Source organism: Paroedura picta, chromosome 14 (assembly GCF_049243985.1).
Source record: "Paroedura picta isolate Pp20150507F chromosome 14, Ppicta_v3.0, whole genome shotgun sequence".
Taxonomy (NCBI): Eukaryota; Metazoa; Chordata; class Lepidosauria; order Squamata; family Gekkonidae; genus Paroedura; species Paroedura picta.
This window is the reverse complement of record NC_135382.1, coordinates 29,568,106-29,592,483: the sequence shown is the minus strand read 5'-3', so window position 1 is coordinate 29,592,483 and position 24,378 is coordinate 29,568,106. Positions and strand designations below refer to the sequence as shown.

The 24,378-nt window shown below is 43.4% G+C and overlaps 1 long non-coding RNA gene across 1 annotated transcript in view; it reads right to left on the bottom strand.

The window, feature by feature from the left end:
• Positions 1-9,042: 9,042 nt before the first annotated feature.
• The window catches only part of LOC143824061 (uncharacterized), a 29,016-nt gene continuing 13,680 nt past the window's right edge, over positions 9,043-24,378 (bottom strand). The window contains exon 3 of the long non-coding RNA XR_013226675.1: positions 9,043-9,440. This is a non-coding gene — a long non-coding RNA (uncharacterized LOC143824061). The remainder of the gene's footprint in view (positions 9,441-24,378) is intronic.

Here is a 24,378-nt window from a genome sequence, read left to right as displayed (position 1 = left end):
CTAAGCCATGTGTTGTCTACCATTGTTTGCTATAGTGGTTCAATGTCTCAGAGAGCAAAGGGCATTTCCCAAAGCCTGATGCCAGCCCTTTGAATCTGGGACCTTCTGCAAACAAAGCAAACGATCTTCCCTTGAGTCATAATGGAATATGTAATAACGACATTGTCATCTTTTCAAGATACAGTTGGGATCACTGCATTGTAATTTGCCATTTAAAAGTGGTTATAAATTCAGTGCAATATGCTGCAAGTTATATCTTCAGATAAATTGAATTATGTGACTCCCTTCCACCAAGTTTTCCTCCAAAAGAGAAATATTCTTTTTAAAAAACTGAAGGTTTTTCTTCTTTCCTAGGAAGCCACTCTTGGTCAGAAAAACTCATGCACTGGAGGAAGTCTTTCTCTCTAGAAAGAAGTCTTAACAAAAGAAAGTAAAGATCTGCCGCTTTATGATAAACTCACCAGTATTTAACATTTAATTCTACGCTACTGTATCCAAGAGATTAGAATTCTAACATTTTCTTCTGTTGTTTCCAATTGATAACAGCGGATTTCTTATTTTATTAAGTATTATTCCTACTTAAGGGTAAAGTCTTCAGGAAACATGATTGGCACAGCCCCTCTAAGTAGAACAAATCAATACAAGCTCAGCTCAGAGAGTCACAGAATGCTGATGAGGAATTAGTAGGAAAGGCCAGGTAGGGTTTGGATGAAACTAAAAAAAGGTAAACTCAAATTCTCATAATTAACCGTGATGGAATAACAGCCTTTTGTAGTGACTTCAAGGATTTAGAATGAACGAAATGCTTAATCTTAAAACCATATTAAATGAGACACCGACGTACAATTGTGCCGAATATTCTCCAGTTTTAACGTGGCATCTGAACACTGCAGTTTTATTGAGGCAACATATTTTGCTACACCTCCCCTGCCCCCCCAACCGTGTTTGAATATTTTCGTTCTTTCACTTTGGGTGACTGTCTTCTTCTGCTGCTGCTTTGTTCCTTTTTTGATGTCAGATGTTTCATCTTTGTTCCTGGATCAGTCACATGGGTCATCCCAGCCAATCAGGGATCACATAAGTAAAGATGATGATGTGATGCCAGCATGGGGCAAATCAGAGTGGCCCCATGATGATGCCACTGAAGGTAAATCTTGACAGGAATGGATTTGCTTTGTGGTCTTATGGGCCAATTTGGGAAGGAGATGACATTGTAAGGCCCACAGAGCAGTTCTAGGGGGCCATGAAATCTCATCAACATGAACCGGTGAGCGGTTGAGAATAAGGGGGAGTCGAGGCAATGTCAATTGGAACAACTTTGTGGGCCACAGCAGTGGCCCCTGGCATCCTCCTCACAACATTTCTTTTTAAGTACTTATTATACTAGCTTACTAGAAGAAGAAGAAGAAGAAGAAGAAGAAGAAGAAGAAGAAGAAGAAGAAGAAGAAGAAGAAGAAGAAGAAGAAGAAGAAGAAGAAGAAGAGTTGGTACTTATATGCTGCTTTTCCCTACCCGAAGGAGGCTTAAAGCGGCTTACAGTCGCCTTCCCATTCCTCTCCCCACAACAGACACCCTGTGAGGTGGGTGAGGCTGAGAGAGCCCTGATATTACTGCTTGGTCAGAACAGTTTTATCAGTGCTGTGACTAGCCCAAGGTCTCCCAGCTGGCTACATGTGGGGGAGTGCAGAATCGAACCCAGCATGCCAGATTAGAAGTCCGCACTCCTAACCACTACACCAAACTGGCTCCCAGTTTGGTGTAGTGGTTATGAGAAAAATCCCCCATACATCCCCCAAATCCCCCACACATATCTTGATCACAATACAGCTATTTGCAACATCGAGGGGCACTGCGAATCAACCATTGAGGCAGATATTAAGACCATTGAGGGATAAATGAAGTTTCAAATGAGAGCCCAGAGCAAACCAATCTCGAGGAAAACAAAACCAACCAACCGAGGACTTTGACAGTTCACCCCCTTCCCCACATCGGAGAAACAGCAAAAGGAAAACGAGGCACCTGGCAGCAAGTGGCCCTTTGTGAAACGGCAGCACCTAATGCCGCGGAGATTCAATTGCTTCATTTGGCTCGATTGAAATGAGCCCTCCTGAGCTCACGAGTTCAGGAGCCAAGTTATTAGGGAATGTTGACGAATGCAAAGCCTGGGCACAGATGGGCTGTGTGCATTTGGGAGGGATGTGTCCAAAAGGCTCCTCAGCCAGATTTTGGAGGACTGAGTTACTTGGCTTCTGCTGGAACTGCTAAAATGAAGGGTGTCCTTTCCCACCCCCACCCCCCTTTATGCATTCAGTTATATGTACAAGGTGCTGTTTATGTGCCATTTCAGTCCCTTCAGATGTCTTTTGTGTTTTTATGCCACTGATACAGAGAAGAGTGAATGACCCCTATTTCATTTCTTTTTATATCCGTCCCTATTTTGGGCAACAGTTTTCATTTCCAATGTTTTTGTTGTTGAGTTTTGAAGATCCATTTGCATCACCAACATGTATTGCACAGAACCAGGTGGGTCTGCAGCAGCAGAACAAAGCTTGAATCCAGGGACAGTTTGAAGAGCAACAAAGTTTTATTCAAGGGATAAACTTCTGTGAAGAGGTATGCATGCATATGAACGCTTGTACTAGCTTTTCTCAACTTTCTTTTTAATGTTGGGAAACCCCTGAAACATTCTTTACACTTCAAGAAACTCCAGAAATGGCGTGGCTGTGCAGAATATGGCTGGGAAGCATAGCCAACTTGGTGTAGGGGTGAGGAGTGCTGACTTCTAATCTGGCGAGCTGGGTTTGATTCCCTACTTTTCCTCCACATGCAGCAGTGACCTTGAGCTCGCCACAGCACTGAGAAAACTGTTCTGACTGAGCAGTAATATCAGGGCTCTCAGCCTCACCTCCCTCACAGGGTGTCTGTTGTGGGGAGAGGAATGGGAAGGCGACTGTAAGCCGCTTTGAGCCTCCTTCGGGTAGGGAAAAGCAGCATATAAGTACCAACTCTTCTTCTTCTTCTTCTTCTTCTTCTTCTTCTTCTTCTTCTTCTTCTTCTTCTTCTTCTTCTTCTTCTTCTTCTTCTTCTTCTGTGTACACATCCACCTGAGGACCCTCCCCTCCAGGCCCATCATTAGCCATTTTGGGAGGGGAGGGCGGGTCAACATGACCATATATGGCCCTATCACCCAATAAATTTAACAAATCTGTCAAGAAACCCTGGGGATTCATGAAACCATGGTTGAGCAGACCTGGCTTATATCTTGAATACAACTTTGGTGGTCTCAAAACTGTCAATAGACTCAAACTTTGTTCTATGTATTGTACAGCTATTTCTATGTTATTTATGGGTCCAATCTACCTCACTTATACATCTAATATGTATGTAAGGCATATTGCTGATTGTATAAATAATACTGAAACAAAATGTCATCTCGCAGCATCTAATCGAAATCCAAAGTGAGGCTAAAGCAATGTATGTCTCCTAATGCGGGGACGGTGGGTACCTTTGCCTTGGTGGTCTATTTTCCAAGGACTGACCCTGCTATTTTCCACACCAGGAATCCAGCCTGGCACAGGGCTAATTTCTGCTTCCAGATGGCATTGGTGCTGGTCTGGGCCACTCCTGGTTTGATGGAGGTCCTCATTTGCTTCTGAGCTCTGACGTGATTGGACCGTACCATGCAGCCTTCCCTCCCACTTCATCATTAAGTGACAACTGACTTATGACAACCCCAGTAATGGGCTTTCAAGGCAAGTGAGAAGAAATGGGTTGCCATTGCCTATCCCTGCAGTGTCTTCCTTGGTGGCCCCTCTTCCAAGCACCAACCCTTCCAGGCTTCTGCGCTCTGGCGAGATTGGGCTACGCCAGGCTTTCCCCTCTTCGTCTTGTCATCACTGCTTTACAAACGGCAATCCACCTACCGCACATCACACTGTAAAAAAAAGACAGAAATTGAATATTGTGCATAAATACTTTATGACACTTCTTCCCGTGACATCGCTACGGATGCAATTGAGCGTGTAACTTTAGTTTCCTTGTTTATTGGGCAAGTTGTGTTCATTGTATATTCCGAGTGTGATAAATGTTGAGTGGGGAGACGTGACAAAATGCAGTAAAACTGCAATTGTCGTTCTCCCTTTTCCTAAATCAAGAGTTTGTCAGCAGTCCACATGATTTATCAACCGCGGTAAGTCTTCCTTACTGTCGGTGGACGTACACACGGCATATTGCCCATTCCTCTGTCATAAGCAAAGCCCCGAGGACGAAGAGTGAATGAAAAGAACTTGCCTGATATGAAAGGAAGAAAGGCAGTATTTTAATAGAAAATGAATATGTCAATCTCGGAGTGTGGGATGGATCAACAGACTGGTATCTATTTGTCCTTCAGGGGGGAAAAAAGAGATTCTTATCTGCAGGGACATTGCCTAGCTGTATGAAACGGGGGCATTGAAAGAAACTTGTCCTATTTTGTGTAGCCAGGAAACTTTCCACCCATTGCTTCTTCTGAATAGGCTTCTAAACTAATTGATTGATGATGTCTTCAAGGTAGTTGGATGTTTAAAAACAAAACATAAAAACAAAAAACAACCTTGGCGGCATTCCATAGCCTTTCCATGTACAGATCTTTCCTATCTCTTCTCTGGGAATAATGGAGTCAGGCCACCGATGCAGAGGGAAAATGGGGTGCACCCATCTGGAGCATAAAAATATCCAATTACCTTATGCCCAATCAGATCACTGGTCAATATTATCTCCTCTAATAGGCAGCATCTCTCTGAGATCTGAAGGGACAGCTTTTAACTACATCCACTTCCTTCCTTTAATTAATATGTTCTCTTCCCATAAATCCAAAGCAGATCTTCTCCCGATGCTCCCAATAATATGTCTAGTTCGACCTAAGCCTTTATCTCGAGATGCCAGGGATTGAAACCAGACCATCTGCATTCAAGGCATGTGCTCCAATGCTGTGCTGTAGGCCCTCATGGGGACACATGACTTCAGGATGGATGTGGAGAGGTGCACGGAGTGGACAGGTAGTAGGCAATGTGATCAATCTCTGCTCGAGACCCTAGAGAGCTGCTGCCAGTCAGAGTAGACAATCATCAGCTTGGTAGACCGATGGTCTAACTCAGTAGAATTTTGCTTCATGTGTTATCCCAAGCTGTGCACAATAAAGATGCATGAATGCTTCCACTTTCAGCTCTTTTGCATATCTGTTCATATTTGTTTCACTAGTTTAAATTCTCTCTCCCTCTCCCTCTCCCTCTCTGTTTTTTTGTTAACCTGTTGCTTCATTTGCTTCATAGATTCATTTGTACCTGAACACATGGTGTACAATTTTAATCACAGTCTACATGACATTTCTATAGTGATTAATGCTTATTATCAATAAGGCTGATTGATGTACAGATGAGGTTGGAAAACATGGACATTTTAGACTGGATCTAAAGAAAGAAAGAAAGAAAGAAAGAAAGAAAGAAAGAAAGAAAGAAAGAAAGAAAGAAAGAAAGAAAGATCATGTAGATTGGAGACTATAGAAAACAGGAGAACTGGATGACAGTGCTCCAGAAAGTTGGCTTTTGTGTGTGTGTTTAAAACAGAAAGAATTCCAGGATCTGTTTGCACAAGGGAGAAGCAAAATTTAACCAGGCATTTTAGGGCCAAAACAGCAGAGATTGCAAATGCAAAATCATCCTTAGCACAGGCTGTCTGTCACAGGGCTTGTTTCCTGGAGAGGAAAGGCAGGAAACCTGCCATCCTTTATGCTTTGTTGATCTGCCTATGCCAGGTCCCCCTTCAGTCCCATCTGTCTTTTTGGCAAGTCCCTTCCACCTTTATTGGCCCAGCACATCTGACTGTTAAATGCACGGTCGTGGCCCAACGGGTTGATGGCGGTTCTGTTCCTTGCAAGGAGCTTTATAGCTCGGACTTGGGTCAGCTGATTTGGCCTCCGATGAGAGACGCTTATGGAGGCTGAATCCCCAGATGGATTTTTAATCATCATTACTGTGCAGTGTTGTATGGAGAATGAAAGCCCATTAAGAGATGGCTGTAGGAGTCAATAGGCTGTTACCATGCTGGAAGATTTCATTAAATGTTGTTTGTAGCGATTTGGATAATAATATGCTAAACATTTAAAGTAGCCTCTCTTCTCTCTTGCCATTGCCTTGAGAGCAACGCAGAGAGCTATTTATCCCGATAATAATTGAACGTTTCCAAACGAAGATTAATTCCCAAAGACTTTGCTGATCAACCCGCATCTTCATAATTTTATTTATAATCATATATTTACAGGGCAATTATAATGATCTAATAAAATACAATGAAATATTAGGATGAGTCTAAATAGGTTCCGTATAGAAGCTAACTCAATTCCCACAGTAATCAGGAGTGGCTCTGTTTGGAGATGATACTAATTTTGTTTTAAAGAGAGTTTTACTCGATCAGATAAATGGCCTGCTCAGCTCAGATTTCTATCCCAGAGAGTTGACTGGAAGCAGGGAATCCCTGCTATCTTTTCGGTTACTGGCTCAGTAGGAATGGAGTCAAGAGCAGCCCTACTTGGACATGGAAATAGGATGGTAGATTAGGAACTGAGAAGGCAGAATGGAGTCCATGTGTGCGTACAGACTGGATATAAGAAAAAGAAGGTGGCATAGAGGTTTGTTCTTAAAGTGGAGTGGGAAGAACCTGGGCACCTGTCCATTTATTTTAACAAGTGGGCATCTATTGTTGGGTGCCCAACACTACGTAGGCAAATGCCAGATTTTGGGAGTGGTACCTAGGGAGGGTGGAATTAGTGGGGAGAAGCTGTCACTTCCAAGTAGCACTTCAGGAATGTCCCCAAGCTCTGTGGGAAATACCATAGAGACTGGGGAAATTCCTACAGTATCAGCATGGGGGCCATTTTGCTCCCAGTTTTCAGTTTCTTAGGAGATTTCATTGTGGGAACAGGGGATTCCCACTGGACACAAGCAACTGGGAAACCTCAAGTATGAATGTTATCACAAGATTCTTTTAGCATTAATAGTGATTAAGTGTAATTGCTCTATGTATTCATATAGACATTTACCAAGGATAATACAGATATTTTGGTAACACCCCATTTCTAACCAAGGATCCTTTGCCTTCCTTGTGATACATTGTTGAATGCTGGATTCCATCTGTAGCATGTTATATTCATTTTTAAAGGAAAAATGACATTTATTTTTCTGGTTAAACAAATATATTTTTGGAGAAAAACCAACAAGTTTTACACTATGTTACCTATCAATTGTTGCAATTATGCCGGTGTGAGTGAAGTTAGGATATTCTCTGGGGTGTCTTGTGTATTCATGTACCTGGTAATGACATGCACCCACCAACAGCTGTCCTCAGGTATCTAAGTTCCCTTTAGTCATAGATGGGAGCTGATCCACAAAAACGGACACATCTATAGCTCATACAAGCAAAATGTGAAGAAGGGACTCACAAAGAGCAAATGGGGCAGCGATTTGTCAGGGAACTCACCCTCGTAAATAGGGTTTTCCTTTAAGTTGTGTCTGAATTCCAATGGACACAATTTGTAAATAAATACTAAACATGCATGGGAGTCCAAGCACATATGTACATTTGGCCTTGACTGGTGCCATTTAGGGATCAAGATCTTTGGGCGAGATTTTTGAGTCCTACACATGCATGTGACACTCTCCCAATTGAAAAACCATCCAGTGCTGTCAGCTATGACACCACAGACTATGCACGCTTCTTCCTTTGTTTACTGCCCCATGGTAATTTCCTAGATGCTCCCTGTAGCTTTGCTTTCCGGACAACCTGATGCAATTCTGTCAAGCCTACAAATTCCATTTGCTCATTTCTTAGGAACAGAACTATCAGGCCGAATGTGGATGTCATCCCCAGCTTTCCAAACCCGCTGTAGCTAAAACCCTGCGAGAATGTGCCGTCAAAGGATCCGGCATTGAAACAAAAGTGCATTTTTTTTCATGTAACAACACACTGTGGAGACTCTTGATTGCAAGCAATGTATGTAATTAGTGTGGCTCGAACATCCATCCCTAATTGTCATCTAACATCGCGAAGTCTGGGCGTTTTTTTGCCCGGCCGCTGCATTCTGTTTTAATTACTGAGTGAGTTGTTATCATAAAAGTCCCTCGGTGATTACTAAGCTGCAACAACGGAAACTGGTTTTAAGAGAAGGGTTTTGTCCCCCTCCCGCAAGAGTTCTCCGACATTCTGGGTTAAATGCCATTTAAAAACTCAGAGAGGGCCTGCCTCTAAAGGCTTTTAATTAGAAAATGCATTAACCCTTCAACGGGAGAAATAGCTTTGACTTACGCCACCCCCGGACGTTGCTGTCTAACTTGAGCAACACCAAATGTTGTCATGGGACGGAATTACCAACCAGGATCTATTTCTTTCCTTTTCAAAGGAGGGTTTGCTTATGACTCTGGTTGTTGGCCTACGTGCAGGCAACCTAGGAGGAGGGGTGGAAAGTCATTTCAGTTTCCTGAGAGAGATTGAAACCTGCTTGCTAGAAACCTGCCACTTTGTGGCATAGTGTTGACTACATTTCACAAGCGTAAGGTCATTGGCAACACAGAATGGCCGCTTGAGATTTTAAGAATGCTGTGAATTGCCTTCCTTACATGGGAGGAGGCACCGAAGTGGAGACAACCTGTGCGTCTCCCCATCACGCTATCAATACGGCACAAGCAGTGATGAATTTGGAAGTTGTTCTCTGAGCCTACGTTCCATCTGGGCTCAAACAAAAATAGAATGATGCGTCCAATTCATATGATTCAACTGAGATGCAATGGTCATCAACAAGGCAGCCGTGTGGCATCTGCGGCAAGAGACAAGCCATTCGTGTGAATCAGCCTGTCTCTGGGGATGCTTTCAACATTCTCATTGGTTGCAATTGAATGCTGCATTGTGCCAACTCCAGAATGAATAATCAGGAAAAGAGATTCTTTGAGCCTTGCCTTAGGATACACTTATTTGGAGCATTTTCTGTTAGGAAAATGGCTGGTGTTACTGTTATTGACATAGATTGTCAGGGTTTCCTACTCTTGGCTAGGTGTATTCATCCCAAACTGTACAAGTTAATTCTAATGGGTAAAATGCACATCAAATTCTTTTTTTTAAATAAATGTGGGCAAAGTACATGCATAGAAAATGAACAACAGACAGTACTGTAAGCAAACATATAGCCTAGGAAATTTATGAACCCACCAGAACTTTCCCATTTTATTCATACTACCAACAAGGTAAGGTCATATGGAAGTTCTGAAAGCCAGTGATACTACTTCTTGATGGTTGCATATTCAGTTGTTCTGCTTCATATTTCTATGAGGCTTCTGGTCTGATATCACAGATCAACCTTGCCCTGTTGACCATTCTGTACACAGTTGTACTTCTGTTCAATTCTGCACCTGGCACTGCAATGCAAACAAACAGTGGTCAAAGGACGAATGTGTAAAGGGGGGAGGGATTAAGTCTGTTTGAAGTTTCTTTTAGCAGTAATGAGACAGAGTAGTACAGCTAGCTTAGTTTCTTTGGAACAACTCAGACTCTACTGAATGGAATTGTGATAGACAGAATTAAAAGAGAAAAGGCTCTTTGGTATTTTCCCTGCAGGCATATATAAAACATGTTAAAATTTTCCTGAACTGGCACCGTACCACACATTAATCTCAATTTGCCGTGAGTTTAGCTCGCTTCTCATCTGTGGCATCTGTACCAGACACAGCGGGGAATTCAGGTGGCACCATGTTCAAAATTGTCCCAGGCTGAAGAGGGGTTTAAACTACAATTTTTAACAGCCAACAAAACTGTGTGCAAACAGGTATCTTGTGGTAAGGCCAGATCTCTGCCATCATGACTTTCCCTGCGATACCACCATTCATCCTTGTAGGAACGTGCAGTCATGATGTCCCCCATACACACCCCCATCTTCCTTTGGCCACCGTTTGGCTCTTACATTAAAATGAAGTAGGCGAGCAAGTTTTTAAATGACAATAATGATAGGTTCACCTTCCAAACCTGTTCACCTCGAAATCTGAGGCACTCCTAATTAGAGCACATCACTCCTTGTAGAGCAGAGAGCAAAAATAGGTTGTCTTTTACGTAAGGCAAAGCTGGAGATTGATTTTTGGCAGAGAGTCAATAAAAGCTACATTGGTGCACTGGTTGGACAAACAAAGCACATGTCAAAGAGGGGAACCCAAAAAGGGGAACTTCAAATTGTCTTCCAAATTTGAAGATCTCCTTCTTGGGATTCCCTGCTTGTTCACTGATGTTGAATCTCTGAAGTTCTAGATTCGAAGCATTCTAGACTAAATTGGTCTGAAAGATGACCCCCTATTTCAGGTATAGACAAACGCTTGGTACCGAATAATCATGCACAAATGAATCAGATGGAATTCTACCTTATACATGGAATGTATTGATTTCTCCATCACATTCAATTCCATGTCAAGGTTTCCAGGTCTCCTGGAAGAGCCATAGACAAATGAGCTTCCTTTGAATGGCACCCTCTTTCATACTCGAGTCAGAACCATTAATATATATATATATATATATAAGACTAGTTTTCAGCTTTCCTCTTATCTATATTTATTACTGAATCGCTTGGTAAATAATAGGCTCTCACTTTAGTTCTTTGCTTCTGCTTTTTTGTTTGAAATGATGGCTGTTAAATAATTGGACCTGCACATGCAGGGGGAAATGGAAAATAAAATTACTGCTAGCTGGAGTTCATATATTAGCACAAACATAGATCTGAATCGGTTCTCCCCCCCACTCTTTTTTTTTTTGGCAAAATCCCAAATGAGCATAAAAATGAATGCATATAAAAAAAGTTATAATAATGTGAATATTAATGGGTTATTTCAGCAGAAGAATTCTGCTCCCAAAATATGATTATAGCAAAAATATGATATAATTGAACTTTTCCTTCCAAGTCACTGAAGAATAATGAGGAGTGAGGCTCAGAATTCTCCACTTAGCCCCTCCACTCTTGAATATCATCTGACTATTCTCCGGATAATTTATATCTGTATTATATAGCCAATGCTTATTGATTTCAGTCTTTTATATTGGACACTTTTTATGGTTTGAAGAGACAAGATTGAGATGGTTTAACTAGGGAAATAGATTAGGAAAGAGACAATGTTGCTTGTTTTCTTCCATTTTATATTCATTTAACTGGAGATATCAGAGGCTGGCCTGGATCCAACTGGCTTTTCTGCTGGGGGAAAAGGAAGGACGGTTCTTCTCTGACCACAAAAGAAAGGTGTTCTGGAGATCATGGGGCCTTCATGGATCAAAACCATATAGATTTTTTTTTTTTTTAGAAAGGAGGGAAATTAAGTGCGATAGAATGGGAAAATTGGCTGGATCTAACCCACTAACCTTTGGACCTGTAATTCTTTACTGTGCCTGATTAGGGCTGCCAAGCCCCCATCCCCAGCCTCCGCTGCCCCACCTGTGTCCAGTGAGGCAAAAATATACTTTTAAAAAATCACTGTTTGCAATGGTGTGATGTCACTCCCAAGAACACCCCAAGATGACATTAGTTCTCTAGGGATTGCCAGAAATCCCATGGTTTTACCACAGAATTTCCAGCTCCTAAAGAGGCATGGTGTCACATCTAGGTGTTCCCAGGAAGTGATTCTGCCCTCCATGTTCCCCTCCAGTCTCCCACTGCTAGCTAGGCTACAGCATACCTGACTACCCTACTCCTAAGTGTCAAATGTGGATGCAGTAAGTTGGGTGTATTTTGAAAGGAAGCTATATGGAGTAGGGGAGAAAATCAGCAGAAACTGGTCCTCCTTTACAGAACTGTAAGTCCCGAAGCTTCGTTGGAGCAGAATCCCTTAAGGGGGACAATTATTGTTAACATACTGTGAGCAGGGTTATGGGAAAAATTGATGCAGAGGCAGTCAGGCAAGAAGGAAGGAAGGAAGGAAGGAAGGAAGGAAGGAAGGAAGGAAGGTAGGAAGGTAGGAAGGAAGGAAGGAAGGAAGGAAGGAAGGAAGGAAGGAATACATCTATGAATAAAAAGTGATATACCCACTTCACGCTCTTTTACTTTGCTGATGCAGTCATCCCATTAGACAAATTAAAAGGCCTGCAATCTTGAGAAAGCACATTAGAAATTAAACTTTAAGCCCTCAGAGAAAACTGGTTTTAGACTTTGCTCTTAGACTGACTGTTGCATATTCCTGGAACATGTGGGCTGGGGCAGGGATGGGAACGTAGCCCAGGGCTTGCTTGGATTTATAGAGGAAGGGGAATGCTGTTTTTTCAACACAATTCATATGTGAAATGACAGCCGATCCTGGGAATTATCCCTGCTATTGTGTAGTGCTGGGAGAATTGTGCAAATATTTATATTAGCGTTTATATTATATGTAGCCTGTTGATATGATTTACTTTTGAAGGAGAGCAGATCGAACGTTGCTGCTCAGTAAACAGAACTGAAGGGAGACTTTAAAGAAAATATTTCCTACATGACTTAAGCTGTGTTTCATTCCATGACAGAAAGGACACACTATTTCTGGCCCGCAAAGACATGGGGCAGATGGCTGAAAAAAACGACGTTCAAATAAACACAGCCCCGGCGGTCTGTTACCTTTGCCGCCTCCCAGATCGGCTTCTTGAACTCACAAGTTTCCATTCCACGTCCCTCTTGTTGTACTAACACGGTTTGAAGAGTACAAAAGAACCAAAATATTGGCTGTTATTTTATGGTCAGGAGGCATGAAGACAGGGGTAGTCAAACTGCGGCCCTCCAGATGTCCATGGACTACAATTCCCAGGAGCCCCTGCCAGCATTCGCTGGCGAATGCTGGCAAGGGCTCCTGGGAATTGTAGTCCATGGACATCTGGAGGGCCGCAGTTTGACTACCCCTGCATGAAGACGTCCTGTTTATCCATTCACACCTGAAACGTGAAACTTCAAGGAGAAATTTAGACTGACTTTGTGACAGTCTCTACAAAACCTTGACAGTTTTAGAGGTATTCATCCTTTGATTTATTTTGAGGCTTGTGCTTATTCTGTTCCACCTTCAATGCTGCTTACTCTGTCTCCATTTTATTCATACAGCAACTCCGTGTGGGAGATTAAGCTGACAGGTTCAAGGTCATTTACAGTGCAAGCCTATGTGCAGTCCCGCCTAAGCCTATTGAAAGCTTGGTCATAGGCTGAATTGACTCTGCATAAAGGTAAAGGTAAAGGTATCCCCTGTGCAAGCACCGGGTCATGTCTGACCCTTGGGGTGACGCCCTCTAGCGTTTTCATGGCAGACTCAATACGGGGTGGTTTGCCAGTGCCTTCCCCAGTCATGACCGTTTACCCCCCAGCAAGCTGGGATTTTACCAACCTCGGAAGGATGGAAGGCTGAGTCAACCTTGAGCCAGCTGCTGGGATTGAACTCCCAGCCTCATGGGCAGAGCTTAAGACTGAATGTCTGCTGCCTTACCACTCTGCGCCCCAAGAGGCTCTTAAGAGGATTCTATGACTCTGCATAGGATCACACAATTAGCAAAGGAGGTGGCCGAACAGGGGTGAGAAGCTAAGACTCCCCAGCTATGTTCCCTCCAAACCAGGGGTGGCCACAACTGTGACTCGCCAGTTGTCCATGCTGGCAGGGACTCATGGGAATTGTAGTTCATGGGGAACCGGAGAGCCACAGTTTGGCTACCCCTGCTCTAAGCAATGCACATGGGCAGAGCTTAAGACTGAATGTCTGCTGCCTTACCACTCTGCGCCCCAAGAGGCTCTTAAGAGGATTCTATGACTCTGCATAGGATCACACAATTAGCAAAGGAGGTGGCCGAACAGGGGTGAGAAGCTAAGACTCCCCAGCTATGTTCCCTCCAAACCAGGGGTGGCCACAACTGTGACTCGCCAGTTGTCCATGCTGGCAGGGACTCATGGGAATTGTAGTTCATGGGGAACCGGAGAGCCACAGTTTGGCTACCCCTGCTCTAAGCAATGCACATGGGCAGCTGCTCATTAACACAAGAGGCCCAGCTTGGCAGTAATCTGGACCTACACAGGGTCTTGCACTACCCATTGCCCGTTTTAAGATTACAGCAGTTCTGCTTAGGGTGTGAACTGCTCCACTCAGTGGGGGGCAGTGGAAGAGGGAACATTGCACCCCAGTCTGAAACTCCAATCGTTGTGCCACATAGGCAATTGTCAGAGACCAACTATTGAAAACAAAACATAGCTGCATGTCAGCTACCGAAATCCGTTGTTACCTATGCATTACTGTCAAATATCAGCTGTAAACCATCACAAATGAAAGCTGAACCATTTATTGATGTGAAAACAACTTACGCGACAGCCACAGGGAAAAGCTTTAAGATATGCAACGAAAAATGCAGTTGGAAATCTATTACGGAAGTAATTGTCGACCAGCAAAATTTAAAGGACAAGGAGACACGATCTGTAAAAATCCAGGTGGTTGGGCACGAGGTGCTTGCTTCACTAGTGAGCCATGTTCTGTACAGCAGGGGTAGTCAAACTGTGGTCTTCCAGATGTCCATGGACTGCAATTCCCATGAGCTCCTGCCACGTTTGCTGGCAGGGGCTCATGGGAATTGTAGTCCATGGACATCTGGAGGACCACAGGTTGACTACCCCTGCTGTACGGCATGGCTGCAGGCAGCAAGCACAACACTCCAGCACTGCATTGCAATATCTCTGTTTTCTTGGGATGATTTCAGAACTTTAAAAGCCAACACTTTTGTCTCATTATGTCATATTTCATTTGACATAAATATGACATTAAAAAACAATGAAAATTCAAAAACATATGGTTTAATGTTTGATATTTTCACATCCATCTTATGTGACCATACAATTCTTGCATCTTTTTTTGTTCATATTTCATGTTTGCCCCATGATGGTAAAGACAACACGGATACGTGTGCACACATGAAGCTAACTTTTACTGAGAGAAGGCAGCTCTTATTTACAATCTTTTTATTTGGGGATGCCAAAGTTTGAACTTTGGACCTTCAGCATGCAAAACAGATATGCTGCCACTGAGTCATGGCCCCTCCCTCACGTGCACTTTGAATTTTATTCGAATAAAAGTTTTCTGAAACTGAACCGGCCCTTCCCCTGTCAAGTTCTGATGCTGTCTGTCATCCAAGCACTGACCAGTCTAGTTAACAGTGGCTCATGCCCCATGACCTGCTGATGCTCTATGTTGAGAGCAACAGGTTCTCCTCCCCTTTCAGAACCATTCAATTCTAGAATCTGGTCTTTCCCCCACAAATTGCTATGCAAGCTACCAGTAGAGCGAGGGCTCCATAGCTCCTACATAGTTGTTGAATTACATGCCTACTCATGCTGCATATCTGTGGATGTCTCTATGATGCTGTTTACTAATTTGCTACTAATTTACTCTCTCCTTATATCTGTACTCTTATGAACCCTGTTCCATTGTCTGAGGAAGTGTGCCTGCACATGAAAGTTCACACCTTGAATAAATTGTTGTTGGTCTTAAAGGTGCCATTGGACTGAAATTTCATTCTACGTGCCTACTGATCATGCACTAAGGGCCAAGGTAGTTCCAAATGATGCCATGTACATCTATGAATTATATAGCGCGAACATTCCAAAATTCAGAACCTTCAATCTCCGTCGTGAATATCCGACGTTAGAATTTACAGAGGAACGTATTCAAGAAAAGTTTGGGAAGCAAGCTCATTCTTGACCTCCACCTTGAATGCTGTTTCTATAGCTCCATGTTTCCCCCCCTCCCTCTTGCTTTCTCCATTTGCTTCATTTTCTAGCCTTTTCCTACTGATTTCTTTTTGTTCTCTCCCCTTCACAGTCAGTGCATATCGATATTCCAATCCAAGCTTCTCACAGTTGGATCCAATTGACATGGTTATTTACAGCAGATTTTCCCTTGTAAACACCCAGAATTTAATTGTCTTTCATGTTTCGGAGGTTGCTTTCCAAGCAGGCTTGTTATCTGCCTGTTAAGTCTTACCACCCAAGTTCACCTGATGACACGAATAAATGTTTGGGCAGAGCAAGAGGAGGATCTTCTGTCACCGAACCTGCCAAGAAATATTGATGGCTGTCAAGGGGTTTTTTTTGTTCCTTGATGCAGGGGAAGGAAGGGAAGTTCTTTGCATGGGGTACATGAGCTCTTAAGCATTCATTTATTAGGAAACAGAATGTGCTTTTTATGCATTAAAGAAAAACTCTGCTAAAGTGGTGATTTGGCTTTCCCTCCGGGCATCAAAGAAAAAAAAAATCTGTCAAGCTTGTTTGGCTGGAAAAGATCTAGTTTTCAGCTTTCGTGGACCAGATGGGATACATATCCCAGACGCTGACCTCGCAGGTGGTTCGAAGGAACCAGCTGCCGCTTCCCCCTCGTTTCCCTCTTGTCCCAGACACCATTTTGTCAGATCACGGAAGGACAAATGTAGCTGGAAACAGTTGTTAAACAAACGCCCGCCAATTGCATGGCCCGAGGCAGAGCCTAGACACATGGCAAAGCTGGTTTTGGACTGGACTACTTTACACGGCAAGGATTTGCGGGCGGTGGAGACTTAACATTGCGCTCTCTCTTATGAAAATCATCACAACACAGAGAGAAATTAGTCGCACCTTAGAGATAACAAGATTTCCAGAGCAGAAGCTTCACAGAGTCAGAACCCCCTTCATCAGATACCTTTTAAATTGCCTGGTATTGGATGAAAGGTCTCTTGAACTCTTATACCAGTGTTTCGTGAAGCCCTGGGGGGTTTCTTCATGGCCCTGGAAGGATTACCCAAATGTCAACCTGTCTCCTCTCTCAAAATGGCTAATGATAGGCCTGGAGGGTGTGAGAAGAATAATCCACCCCCCACCCGCCCACACACATCAATTCTCTAAAGCAGAACTTCTCCGTGCTCTAGAGATGTGTTGAAATTCTGGGGGATCCCCAGGTCCCATCTGGAGACTGGTTGGGTTTTAAGGTGCTACTGGACTCTTCTACAAACTACAGAGAAAAATTAGCAAGGGATGGACTGGAATGTTGTTTTTTGGCTGGGCAAGGGGTGATTTCAAATTCTTCATTGCTGTTCTTTTGACTGCCAAGTCCCCCTTTTTCCTTTGAAACCACTGACCAAATATAAACAGAGATAAAAAAGAAAAGGAATGTGGTCCGTTCACTCATCCCTTGGGAGGGTTTAGACCAGTGACCTTTTATAATTAAAGAGCCCGGCCACTTCAATATTCAGAGCAAGAGATGAATAAAGAGCCAGCATGAGAAAGCCCATTTGCTTAACTGAAAATATACAGCTTAACACTTCGGAAAATGGTCCAAACACCCATTGTTGCCTATGATAAGTAATAAATATATACAGGAGCGCCCCCTGTGGATCTTTTAGTGCTCTGCCATAAATCAGTGTATGGTTTGCATCTGGGTGATTGGCATATGGGTGACCCTATGTCATTTCCTGTGATGTTAAACTATAAGAAAGACCATTTAAATAACTCTAAGAAGCCTGTTAGCCCCATAGCAGTCTTTGCTACCTATTCCTCCCATCCAAATACTGACCAGAGCTGATCCTGTTTAAAGTATGTGTACTTCCTCCTTGGGAGGTGGTGGGTTCTCCATTTTTTGGAAATTTTTAAACAGAGGCTAGATAGCCATCTGATGTAGAGGCTGATTCTGTGAAGGTTCAAGGGGATGGCAGGTGACAGTAGATGAGCGATTGGTATGTGAGTGTCCTGCATAGTGCAGGGGTTGGACTAGATGACCCATGAGATTCCTTCCAACTCTATTATTCTATTCTATTCTTGTTCAGAGGTAGTTTGCCACCAACTACCTCTGTGTAGTGCCCCAGTATTCCTTGGAAGTCTCCCATCCAAATACTGACCAGGGCTGATCCTGTTTAAAGTATGCGTAGAAAGGTACTGGCTAGATACCAAGAAAATGTTTTCACAGTCTGAGTAGTTCTGCTGCGGAACTGGCTGCCTAAGGAGGTGGTGAGCTCCCCTCATTGGAAGTCTTCAAGCAATGACAGGACAGATGCTTATCCTGGATGCTTTAGGCTGATCCTGTATTGAGCAGGGGGTTGGACGTGATGACCTATATGGCCCCTTCCAACAGTATGAGTCTGTGATTCTCGACTTGGTCAATTAACATCTAGAATAAGCCCTGAAGTATCCAATCAACCTCTACTGCCATGCAACACTTCATCCGTTTCCCATTACCATCCTGAACCTTTGGCTTTATGATTCTCCAAGCACCTCCATTTTTATACCCCCTGCTTTAATGAGTCATTATTAAACTTCTCCCAGCCTCGGCCCAACTTTTAAAAAATGACTCCTTGCAGGCAGGCAGTCTTGTAGCATCCCCTGGTGAGTGACTTGCAGGCTCTGGAGTTCATAATTATGGGCATGACAAAGAAAACATATAAACACTCTTTACAGAAATTCTCCTGTGGCTGCAGTCAGGCATGTTAGATGTTCCGTAGATTTTATAATGGTGGGGAATTTTGCAGGGGTGGGAAAATCACTGTTCCCAGTTTGTTTTTCTTAGCAGGAAATGGTGGTCAGTCTGAAAAGTAAGATTATACTGATGCCAGGGGACTACTTTTATTTATTTATTTATTTATTTTTATTTTTTTTAAGCTCAGCTTGCCCAGAAAATTCTAGACAGGAGACAGGACTTGGAAATGCAAATGCATGCTCAGGGTATTTTGTTGAATTCGTGTTGGGAAACATGTATTCATTAATCCCATTCAGTGCTACTGGATTCAGTTTTGCCTGTGTAGAGCTACAACTTTCTAACTACCACTTGGAAGAGTGTGACTCCGTTCCGGATTGCACTGTAAATAATCATACATGCAGGGAGGGTACATTTAGCAAAGCACAAAAGGGCGAGATTAAAGGCAGGTTTTCTTTCTTTCTCTCTGTCTGCCTTTGCAGGTTAATTGATTAATGGGTTGGACCTGGCCAGCATTTCTACTGCTAAAAAGGGGACTGGTGAGGGTCACAGGACTTTCTTGGACAAAAGCCATGGGGAGGGAGGGCTGCAGTAAGGAGGGGAACTGGAGGAGCCTGAAAAGCTGGCTGAATCCATTAAGCCAGACAAGACTGACAGACGACCAGCTGAAAATACATTGAATCTGAGCTTTGAAACAAAGATGGAGGGAGGGAATTACTTTTAATTGAATTCAATTACATATTGGTGGTTAGAGATATGGAGCAGGAGCCAAGAAGTACTAGAAAGTGTATATGTTGTGTCTATAGACATAGCATCCAAGCTTGAGGTTCAAGGCAGGATCAAAGCTTACAATGTAATTGACCAATACACGGCTAAATCCCATCTGTGGGATACAGTCGATTTAAATGGAAACTGATCAATAGCACACTGGCTGGAAGATCCATTGTTTGCTTGTGTATATAAGTTGGGTTTTTTTTTGGGGGGGGCATTGTTGGTTCGGTTCAGTTCAGTTCAGTTCTTCTTGTACCATGCTGGGGTCACCATGAAGAGCTCAAATCACTTCCAGTGTCCGTGTACACCTCTGAACCCACGGATCTAACAGAATACACGTGGCTTGGGTTGCTGGAAGGAATGTGTAGATGTGAAACAGGTAGATCTGAGTTGGCAGCATTAAGGAATACAGTAAGTAAAACAGAAATAAACAAAACAATCAAATGTAAGTGATTAATTTAAAAATAATGTATTTTAGGCCAGTTAAAATCATTTCCTCTAACATTATCCTTCAGGGATAGGAACACTACCCATCTTGGCAGTGGCAGAGGGGTATAGTGCTACAGCGGAGTTTAATGGTGGTAAATATGCAGATGCATTCATCGTGAATCCGTAGGAAGGCCAGGAGTCACTGGTCGACTATAGGCCTTTAACATAAGCCCAGCAATTCAGGGGTTTCTTGCTTGCTCAACTTAATCTGGACTTCCTTGAGAGACAACCTGCAAACACTAGCATCAGTTTGAGCATGGTTCTTCGGCACTCTTTCTGCTTTTTCACAGGTGTGGAATCTTCTGCATTAGTACTTTCTTCACTTGTCTTCAATAATGAGGATTTTCAAGGGAGGGTGATGTCATTATTGGTGTCATCATGGTGTCACAGAACAACCCCCCCATATTTTAGAGGTACTGTAATAGAGATATAGTGCTGGAGTGTTGTAACAATAGGCTTAGCAGATTCTCTGAATTGCCAGATTACATTTTTTTAAAGTATCCTTTTCCCGCATGAAGATAAAAGAAGAAGGCGTATTTCATTGAGGGAAATTTATAGAACCTTACTTTAAAAAAAATTAAAGCTAGGAATTCAGAGAATCTGCTAAGCCTATTGTTACAATGCCCCAGTGATGTATCACTCTTTTAGTGCCATTCAAAGACAGAAAGAAAGAAAGAGAGAGAGAGAGAGAGAGAGAGAGAGAGAGGTCTTCAGGTTGCAGGGGAGGAGAAGTGGTTTGACTGTGACTATCCAATAATCAAACAGTGGCCTGGGGGTGGGTGGGAGATAGCAGGACAAAGAAAGCAGAGAGAAACATTATGCATGAGTGAAAAACTGTCTTCAAATTGGTTTCTCAAAAAAGTGGTCCCAAAAGAACTGGTAGGGGGGGGGCGGGAACTGGGGAAAACAAAAAACTCAAAACTAAATAGGTTTCTTCTGCAATTGGGATTGCATTACTGCTTCAGGACTATGACAAGGTAAAGAGAAAACTGTAATGTGTGTGCATTGTCCCCTGCCCCCGCTTTCAAAAAGGCCTAATTAATGCTCCCCTTCATGAAAGTTTGCATTGTTCTTCATCAGCTCCCAATAAAATTTTTTAAAGCAAAAGGCTTTTCTAATTGGCAGTAATGAGGCAGTAAAACGTATATTGAATTACCAGCAACGGAAACCTGCAAGAACTCCCAGGGCGGTTTAATCAGTAATATTCTAGTCACAAAAAAGTCATTGTTTCAGTTTGGATCGCTGGCACCACCTCAAAGCCTGCCTGGGGTGGAACGCCAGGTTGATTTGTCTACCTTGATGTCACCTCTGCTGGCTCCTGGCTTTGCAGGACTTCAGTTCCCAACTGACCAGGCAGGAAATATTGCCCTTTGCTTCTTCCACTAGAACACCCATGTTTGGCTTCCCGTAAAAGAGTTCTGTTTGTTGGGTGTATAAAATACATGTGCATGCACACACATACACACACATCCTTACGTAGGCTTCCGAAACTTACAATTCACAGCTCCAAGTAACTAAAGCAAGAGCCACTGTACAAGTCTGTTGAATGACATCCTGTATGATGAGTTGTAAGGATGGAAAACAATTTTGCTTGGGCCTGTTTCTGCACTAGTGATGCCTACAGGATTTGTCAAGTCAAAATTAGCATCCATTTCCACATATAAATCTGCCTTCTTGGTATAGATCCAAATTTACCGCTTGCTTACTGTGCAACAAATAAATCCCTAGATTCATTGATTTCATTTTTGAGGTAGGTCCTAATTTGGGGCTATCCAGTGGGGAAATACTGACATTAGGGGTTTTTATTGTCGCAGCCACCATTAGCACCCCATCCCCCTCCAATGCCACTTTTGTTGCCATCCTCCCTCCCTCCCCCCCTCCCTCCCCCTGAAACATTTTAAGGGAATTATTGTGTTACAATGCTAACTCTAAGAGAAAAAAATAGCAGCAGCCATGATTTTAACAGCATTGTAATGTGAAACGCTATTATATATGAATGAATGCAGAATAGAACAGTTAGGGTGTTGGGAGCCTCTCTCTCTACTAAATTTCCATCTCTTTGTAGCGTAATTATATTCTTTTGAGCATCCTGGTGCTCTGCTCTTTTGCATATTTAAACTCTATCGACTACATGAATGTCGATCTGGCAGAACAACTCCTGTGGCCCTGAGTGAGCTGCCTCAGAGGATCAAGGACCAGCCCAGGAGCTGCAGTAAGGCTGTTCCCTCCCCCACAGTGGTGGTCCTTGATGGACAAGTGGGAGAGAAAGGAAGGGTGTGGTGATGGAACAGGTGCTGCGCCATCATTCCAGGGTGAACACCTGGGAATTGTGTTATCCAAGATGTTCTAGGAACTTTCCCAGATTGCTACAGTTTTCTGCCATTGTGACTGGTGGAATTGCTAGAGCACTGCAGTTAGTTACGTCTGAAGGAGAGGCTGATTCCGTGAAGGCTTAAGGGGGTGGCAGGTTACAGTGGATGAGTGATAGGGATGTGAGTGTCCTGCATAGTGCAGGGGGTTGGACTAGATGACCCAGGAGGTCCCTTCCAACTCTATTATTCTATGATTCTATGGTCACTATCCAGGGTCCACCCAGAAGCGACCTCATGTTATCTGTGCCATCTCCCTCTTCCAGGTTTCTTCCTCTAAAAAGCGTCTGATTAAATGATATTTTCTTGAGCTTTGTAAGCCTCTTTGTGATCTGAACTGGGAGGGGAGGGGGGTTGGTGGTGGAATGAGATATAAATATCTGAATAAATGAACAATGAAGCCCTCTCTCCAGGCAGGCACAGCGGTTCTGACCGGCAGGTTTCGACCAGCTGATCCGAAGCAGCATTCCTTTGATCCTATTAGATTATGTGACTTGGCGCTTGATTCTTCCCTGTAGAACTTGATAATGGGCGCGAAATAGATTTGACACAGAAAAGTGCCTGCGAGGTTATATGCCTTAGAGTTAAGCAGGAGGGGAAAAAAGTAAAGCCCACCCCCCAAAAAAGAAATAGTGTCTCAAAGGACTTCAGTAAGAAAGAAAGCCAATGGCAAACTGTGCTTTCAGACCCCGTAGGAGTTCTGAAATAGGCTTGTTCAAGGAGAATTTTTGATCTGGGTAATTTTGAGCTTTGGCATATAACTCATACTTTCTGGTAATAGGTATTTCCTTGCCAGGCAGCTGTGGCCACATGCTCCGAAAAGCTCCAGCCTCTAAAAAGTGTCAAGATAAAAATTCACAGCAGTAATGAGCCTCAAGCGTAGAGCATGAAAACCAACCACGCTCCCCGTCATTTGTTCAGTCTTCCACTTACTACTGACCTCTGCTCCTGCTCCAGTCCTGAGCTTCGGAAGAATCCCCAGATATCCTACCTGGTGCCCAGCAATAACCTTTATCTGAGAAACTCAGAATGACACGTGCATTCTACAACCGCAGCAGGCGAAATACCAAACCCGCCATTATTCGGATAGATCTCTGTTTATTCTGGGGAAAATAGGAGCTTGGGGTGATTGACATTTTTTCGAAATTACTGTGACAATTTTCTCTCCCAGGCAGCTTCATTGATACGTAGCTTATTCTCTCTACTGAGAACTTATTGGGGAGAAAAGATGTTGGTTTCTTTTTTCTTTTTTTTCTTCATGTGCGTGGCCTGATGCTATCAGCTGCTAAGCAAGCATAACCACGCAGGAGAACAATTTGTTCCTTCTGTATCCCAGAGTTTATTGCTGTGCTTTGCTAACAGCAGCCATCAGAGAGCTCTTCTCTCTGGTTTGTGCAAACGTATGAACACGTACAAACACATGGATGAATGAGGCTGCCTTATGGTGAACGAGACCATCCGTTCCTCAGAATCAGTATTGTCTACACCAGGGGTAGTCAAACTGCGGCCCTCCAGATGTCCATGGACTACAATTCCCATGAGCCCCTGCCAGCAACTGGCAGGGGCTCATGGGAATTGTAGTCCATGGACATCTGGAGGGCTGCAGTTTGACTATCCCCGGTCTACACAGACTGGCAGCGGTTCTCCAGGGTCTCAGGCAGAGGTCTTTCAAATAGCCTCTGATCTGACTCTTTTACCTGGAGATGCTGGTGTTTGAACCGGGGACCTTCTGGATGCCAGGCAGATGCTGTACCTCTGAGCTGTGGCCCTCCCTCACAGCTACTGCCCACCCCTAAATATCTTGACCAGGGCTACACACGACCCTGAAGTTCTGTGCAATTCTAAACAGAGTCACCCCCACTACGTTCATTGAAGTCAATGGGCTGGAAAGGCTGTCATTCTGTTTAGGATCACACTGTTAGCCAGACAAAGTCCTTGTTAAGGATTACCAACTGGTCAGTTTTTCATTGGCCTGATAAGAACTTTCCCTCTTTGGGCCAATTGCCAGTTGAATCCCCCTCTAATAAGGGAGAGAACTGAAGCTAGTTTTTAATCCTTTGTTGTCTTTCAAGGCAAGGGGAATAGGCGCTAGGCTTGCAGCCAATTTCACTTTCATTTTCAGCTCAGGCTTTTCTAAGTCTCAAACAACAGCCTGCCTGATCCACTGCAGATGTCTTTGGCTGACCTTTCTGCATCCCTCTGCTTCCTGCTGATGGAAAGTTGTTCACCCTATAATTATTATTTTCTGATGGCTCTGCCCCACGACCCCATCCTCT